Source organism: Hevea brasiliensis, chromosome 18 (assembly GCF_030052815.1).
Source record: "Hevea brasiliensis isolate MT/VB/25A 57/8 chromosome 18, ASM3005281v1, whole genome shotgun sequence".
NCBI classification, from domain to species: domain Eukaryota; kingdom Viridiplantae; phylum Streptophyta; class Magnoliopsida; order Malpighiales; family Euphorbiaceae; genus Hevea; species Hevea brasiliensis.
Genome location: NC_079510.1, coordinates 19,206,965 through 19,213,579, shown reverse-complemented (window position 1 = coordinate 19,213,579; position 6,615 = coordinate 19,206,965).

Below are 6,615 nucleotides of genomic sequence, written 5' to 3'. Positions count from 1 at the left end.
TCAAAGACACATTGAGGACCAAAAATAAAATGAAAATTTATTGAGATAGACACAATAAAAATTCAAATGACCAAAAAATATAAGGACTCACCGGGTATATTGAAAAAGAGAGATTATGACCCGATGAGTTGCATTTTGGTCAATTCACCTCAAGAGTTGACTTTTGACCAAAATGTTAATTAATTTAAGTGAAATTAATGAATTGAATTATGGAATAATTTTTTTTTTAGGAAAAGAATTCAAGTATAAAGTGAAAGGAAAATAAAAGAAACAAAAATCTAGAATTTTAAGTCCATTTTAACCCAATTAAAATTTTAGGACCAATGGGCTTTGGACAACTCAATTAAAATTAATTAAATAAATAAAAAATTGGGATAAGTATAAAAGGAAGCCATCTTCCTCCCTCCCTCATTTAGTTACCCCCCACACACCTCCTCTCCCTCTCTTTTCTTTCTTCTCTCTTCACTCTTCCACTCACAATCTCTCCCAACCCATGATCTCCCTACTTGTCCTCCATGGGTTTTCCACCTAATTGGTAGAGAACATCAAATTAATCTTTGATTTAGAGATTAAAAGCAAGGGGAAACAAGAGATTAGAAGAAGAACAAGATTTGGAAGAGATTGGAAGTGGGAAAAATCATCAAGTGAGGTAAGCTCTCTCTTTCATGCTTGATTTACTAAGTATGCTTTAAATCAAGTTTGGGTGTGATGAAATAACATGCAAAATTGAAAGGAAACAAGCATGAAAATCTAAACTAGGGTTTTGGCCAACTTAGGGAAAATTAGGGTTTTGATGTATTTTAGTTTGGCCAACTTGGTTGTATTTTATTTCTAAATTTTTTTTTCTAAATTTTTCTTATTAATATTTGAGTTAATTATGGTTCCTCACTTTAGTTTAAATATTTTTCTGGACGTTCTAGCTGTCCGGACCTACACTGGTCACCGGAACAATAGAATGTACGGAGTTGCTACAGGGAGGGTGTTACAACTCTTCCCCTCTAATTTAAATTTCGTCCTCGAAATTTACCTGATGCAAACATTTGAGGGAACTGTTGCCTTATCGTCTCTTCACTTTCCCAAATTGCCTCTTCGGTGTTGTAGTGCCTCAAAAGCACTTCCACCAGTGGAATCTGCTTATTCCTCAACTCTTTCACTTCCCAAGCCAGGATCCGTATGGGTTCTTCTTCATATGTCAAATCCGGTTGTACTTCAATTTCTTCCATGGAGATGACATGTGAAGGATCTGAGCGGTATTTTCTTAGCATAGACACGTGGAACACATTGTGGATCTTGTCCAGCTCTGGTGGTAAAGCTAGTCTATAGGCCACTGGACCCACACGTTCAATGACTTCATATGGGCCAATGAACCTAGGGCTTAACTTACCTTTTCTTCCAAACCTTAGTACCTTCTTCCACGGTGACACCTTGAGGAACACTTTGTCGCCAACCGCATATTCTATTTCTTTTCTCTTCAAATCGGCATAGGATTTCTGTCTATCTGAGGCAACCTTCAGATTGGCTTTGATTAGTTTTACTTTCTTCTTAGTCCGTTTCACCAGGTCTAGCCCTACTAGTTTATCTTCGCCCAATTCAGTCCAGCACACTGGAGTTCTACATTTCCTCCCATACAGTGCTTCATACGGGGCCATTTGGATGCTAGCTTGGTAGCTATTATTGTATGCAAATTCTGCCAGTGGAAGATATCTATCCCAACTTCCCTCAAACTCAATGACGCAACTCCTCAGCATATCCTCAAGGACTTGGATTACTCTTTCTGATTGCCCATCCATCTGAGGATGGAAAGCTGTGCTAAAGTGGAGTTGTGTACCCAAGGACTCATGCAACTTCTTCCAGAATCTCAATGTAAACCTTGGGTCTCGATCAGATATGATGGAAAGTGGAATTCCATGCAATCTAACTATCTCACTGATATACAATTCTGCTAATTTCTCTAGTGAGTAGTCAGTCCTAACTGGCAGAAACTGTGCTGACTTCGTCAATCTATCTACTATCACCCATACTGCATCATGTTTCTTCTGGGTGAGAGGTAGACCACTTACAAAATCCATGGTGACCCGATCCCATTTCCATTCAGGTATGCGTATAGGCTGTAGCAATCCCGATGGAACTTGATGTTCTGCCTTGACTTGCTGACATGTCAAGCATTTAGTCACATAATCAGCTATGTCATTCTTCATACCAGGCCACCAATACTGAAGTTTCAGATCATGATACATTTTTGTACTTCCTAGGTGCATAGCATACACACTGGTGTGTGCCTCTTTTAGAATACTGGCCTTCAATTCCCCATCATCTGGTACACACAGTCTTCCTTTGTAGTACAGACACCCATCTGTTTTCACTTCATAGTCAGTTTCTTTCCCTCCTAGGATTTTTCTCATAATAGCCTTTAGCTTCTCATTTACCTTCTGCCCATCTAAAATCTGCTGTAACAGGTTTGGCCTCACTTGCAACTCAGCCAAAATAGCTCCATCTCGAACCAAAGATAGACGGGCATTCGATGATCTCAAAGCTGTGATGGATTTTCTGCTCAAAGCATCAGCAACTACATTTGCCTTCCCAGGATGGTAGTCAATTACACAATCATAGTCCTTCAGGAACTCAATCCATCGCCTCTGTCTAAGGTTGAGCTCCTTCTGGGTTGACAAGTATTTCAGACTCTTGTGGTCTGTGTAAATGTAGCACTTTTCACCATATAAGTAGTGCCTCCATATCTTCAGTGCGAAGATAATTGCTGCAAGCTCTAGATCATGGGTAGGGTAATTCTGTTCATGTGGCCTTAGCTGCTTGGAAGCATAAGCGACCACCTTCCCCTCTTGCATCAATACACACCCTAACCCATTATGAGAGGCATCACTGTAAACCACAAAGTCCTTTCCAGACACTGGCTGTGTTAACACTGGTGCTTCTGTCAACATAGCCTTCAACTTCTCAAAACTAGCCTGACACTTGTCATTCTAGTCAAATCTGACATTCTTATGTAACAACTTGGTCATTGGAGCAGCAATTAAGGAAAATCCCTTCACAAATCTCCTGTAATACCCAGCTAGCCCCAAGAAGCTTCTAACTTCAGTTGTATTTCTGGGAGGCTTCCATTCCATCACTGCTTCTATTTTCTTGGGATCCACCCTAATCCCATCAGCTGACAATATGTGTCCAAGGAATGCAATCTCATTCAACTAGAAGTCACACTTGGACAACTTAGCATACAGCTTCTTTTCTCTCAGGGTTTGCAGAACAATCCTCAAATGCTCATCATGTTCTTCCCTGGTCTTGGAATACACCAAAATATCATCAATAAAGACCACTATGAACCGATCTAGGTATGGATGGAAGATACGGTTCATAACGTCCATGAATGCTGCTGGTGCATTCATTAGGCCAAAGGGCATCACCAAAAACTCATAATGCCCATACCGAGTCCTAAATGCAGTCTTTGGCACATATGCATCTTTCACCCTCAACTGATGATACCCTGATTTGAGATCAATTTTGGAAAATACTCCTGCTCCCTTCAACTGATCAAACAGATCATTAATTCTAGGTAATGGATACTTATTCTTCACAGTCACTTTATTCAACTGCCGGTAATCAATGCATAACCTCAAAGTCCCACCTTCTTCTTTACAAACTGCACTGGAGCTCCCCATGGTGACACACTGGGGTGTATGAACCCCTTATCCAGTAACTCCTGTAACTGAATTTTCAATTCTTTCAATTCTGTGGGCGCCATCCTATAAGGAGCAATAGAGATTGGTGCTGTACCCGGCAGTGTCTCAATAGCAAATTAAACTTCCCTTTCTAATGGCAAACTAGGCAATTCTTTAGGGAACACATCTAGGAAGTCTTTTACTGTGGGTATGTCACACAGATCTGGCTTAGCCTGCCTAGTATCCACCACATGTGCTAGGTAGGCTTCACAGCCTTTTCTCATCAGTTTTCTTGCAACTGTGGCTGAGATGACATTGGACAAGAAATCTGTCCTTTCCCCCACAACTGCAATCTCATTACCCTTAGGAGTTTTCAAAGAAATTCTCTTCAATTTACAATCAACTATTGCATGATGACGTGATTGTTAGTAGTATGCCCTAGAGCATATCATTTAGTATGTATCTTGTACATATTTTTATTAATAAAAGGCATTTCCACTTTTCTATTTATATAATATATTTATGTGTAATAGAAAAGGTCCATTGATATTTTGTTAGAAATATTATTCTTAAGTTGTTAAGAATATGAGTGACAATATTTCTAGCACAAAGTATCATAAATAGGTTCACAATCAAGGATACTTCATAATAAGGACATGACTTATCCAGAAAGATTGTATTCATGTTTGTTCCCAAGTTATTTATATGAGATATAAATAAGATGGAATGGTGAGTCTCATGCCATATAACAAACATGATAGGCACTTATAAATGATAAGTAGGCTGAACCAGTGACACTTATGACAAGCACATGGAGTTTACTCTTGTCAATGCTTTGTCATAAATCATATCAATGCATATAATCTTTAGACCTGAGATAGCACAGTTATCTTGTATATAGGTAGTTTGAGTTTGATACTGCTTTCATACTTGTACTGTGTATGGGTATTTGGGCATCTGTTGGCTCCTACTAGTTATATATGGAGGTAGGTGTTGATCAAGATGGAATCTGTGTCACACCCTACCCCTCTGTAAGGCATAACATGATCCCGTAGTATATCTAATGAATTACCAACTCCGTCTACTGATAACCCATTAAATATACTACAAGGGATTTTAAAAACTTTTCTTACTTCTTTTACAGTGGTGAGCACTATTTACAGGTGTTAAAAACCTTTTTGATCTGAAGTGATAGAACTAACACATTTGAATTATTTGGAATTTCTGTAAAAATTTTGGCAGAATGCCATCTGTATTTTGGATAAAAGAGTTCTTCAGAAAACCTGTAAAAAGCACATCAATTATTTTCCAAATCTCAACTCCAACATTTTTCTCAATACAACATATTTCTCAACTCAATTCCACAGTGATTTTTCAAAAGCTGAGATATAGGAAATATAATACAATTTTTACAAGTCAAAATAACTCATAATTATTTTACAACCTCAAGTTACAATTTGAATTTACAACTGCTCAAACCAAAACAATATGTACATACAGTGGTCATACATTACAGTACAAAATGCAAAATATTGGTATACTCATTATACCAGGTAATCCCTCGCTGGATGTACTAGCAGCCTAGTCTGCTGCTCTCTACTGCGATAAAGAATGAATGAAAGCTATCATTGAGACAATGTCTCGAGCAGTACAACATTAACAAAATACAATTTTAAATCACAATTCATAAATCATATCAATAGTGGATACTTAAAACCATAATTAAATTCAAGACAATGAATGTCATAAGGAATTTAAACTCCAATTCACAAATTATCAAAATTCATAATAACACAATTTAGTCAAATAGTTTAAGAATACCGTATTGCCAATTCATACACAATTTGCTCAAATTACTGAATAACACAGTTTTTTTCCAATCAATGACACAATTTGATCAAATAACTGAATAATACCATTTTGCAAATCAATAACACAATCCGATCAAATAACTGAATAATATCGTTTTGCAAATCAATAACACAATTCGATCAAATAACTGAATAATATCGTTTTGCAAATCAATAACACAATTCGATCAAATAACTGAATAATATCGTTTTGCAAATCAATAACACAATTCGATCAAATAACTGAAGAATACAGTGTTGCCAATCTATAACACAATTTAGGCCATGACACAATTTTTCCATATATGCCGTGTTGTACACCACGACAAGACATGCTCACCCCAATAATCGAAATCAATGAGGGAGGAAGCTAGCTATATAATGAGAACTCATCCACACTCACCTCAGACTGGGAAGTCAAGAGGGAGGAACATAATCATACTCACCCCAGACTGATAAGTCAAAGAGGGAGGAATAATCACACTCACCCCATTAATGGAGGAGGAACATATTATCAGTGTCATGCCAATTGTGAGTCAAAACAATTCCAAACATTTTATTCAAATGATCCGTAAGAATCCAATAAATTTCTAAAGTTATAATTTCATTCACAAAATGGCAACACAATTCGTAATTCACTTCAATTTCCACAAAAACCATTTACAGTGCTTTTCAATCAATAAGTATCCATCAAATCCCATTCAAACAATTTTTCACAGTTTCAAACCATTCACAATGTTTTTCAATCAATAAGTGTCCACCAAACACATTTCCACAATTTAAAACAATGATATGCAAATAGTCAATATTTATTTCCATTGAAAATAATTCAAAAGAAACAGTTGTTGTGCACAAACCTCTGATGACTGCCCCACGATCCGACTCAGTGTTTCCTTCCCTTTTCACGAGTCTTTGGTAATCGAGAAACACAATTTGAAGTGTTTGATTACTAATTTAAATCGCTCTATCGATGGTGTTTGGTAAATAATGCATCGAACTCAATTATTCACTTAATCACCTAATATACCGACCTCGTTGCGTTTTAGGTAAATTAGGTTTTAGTGTCGTTAATATGTCACATTTGATAGGGTTTT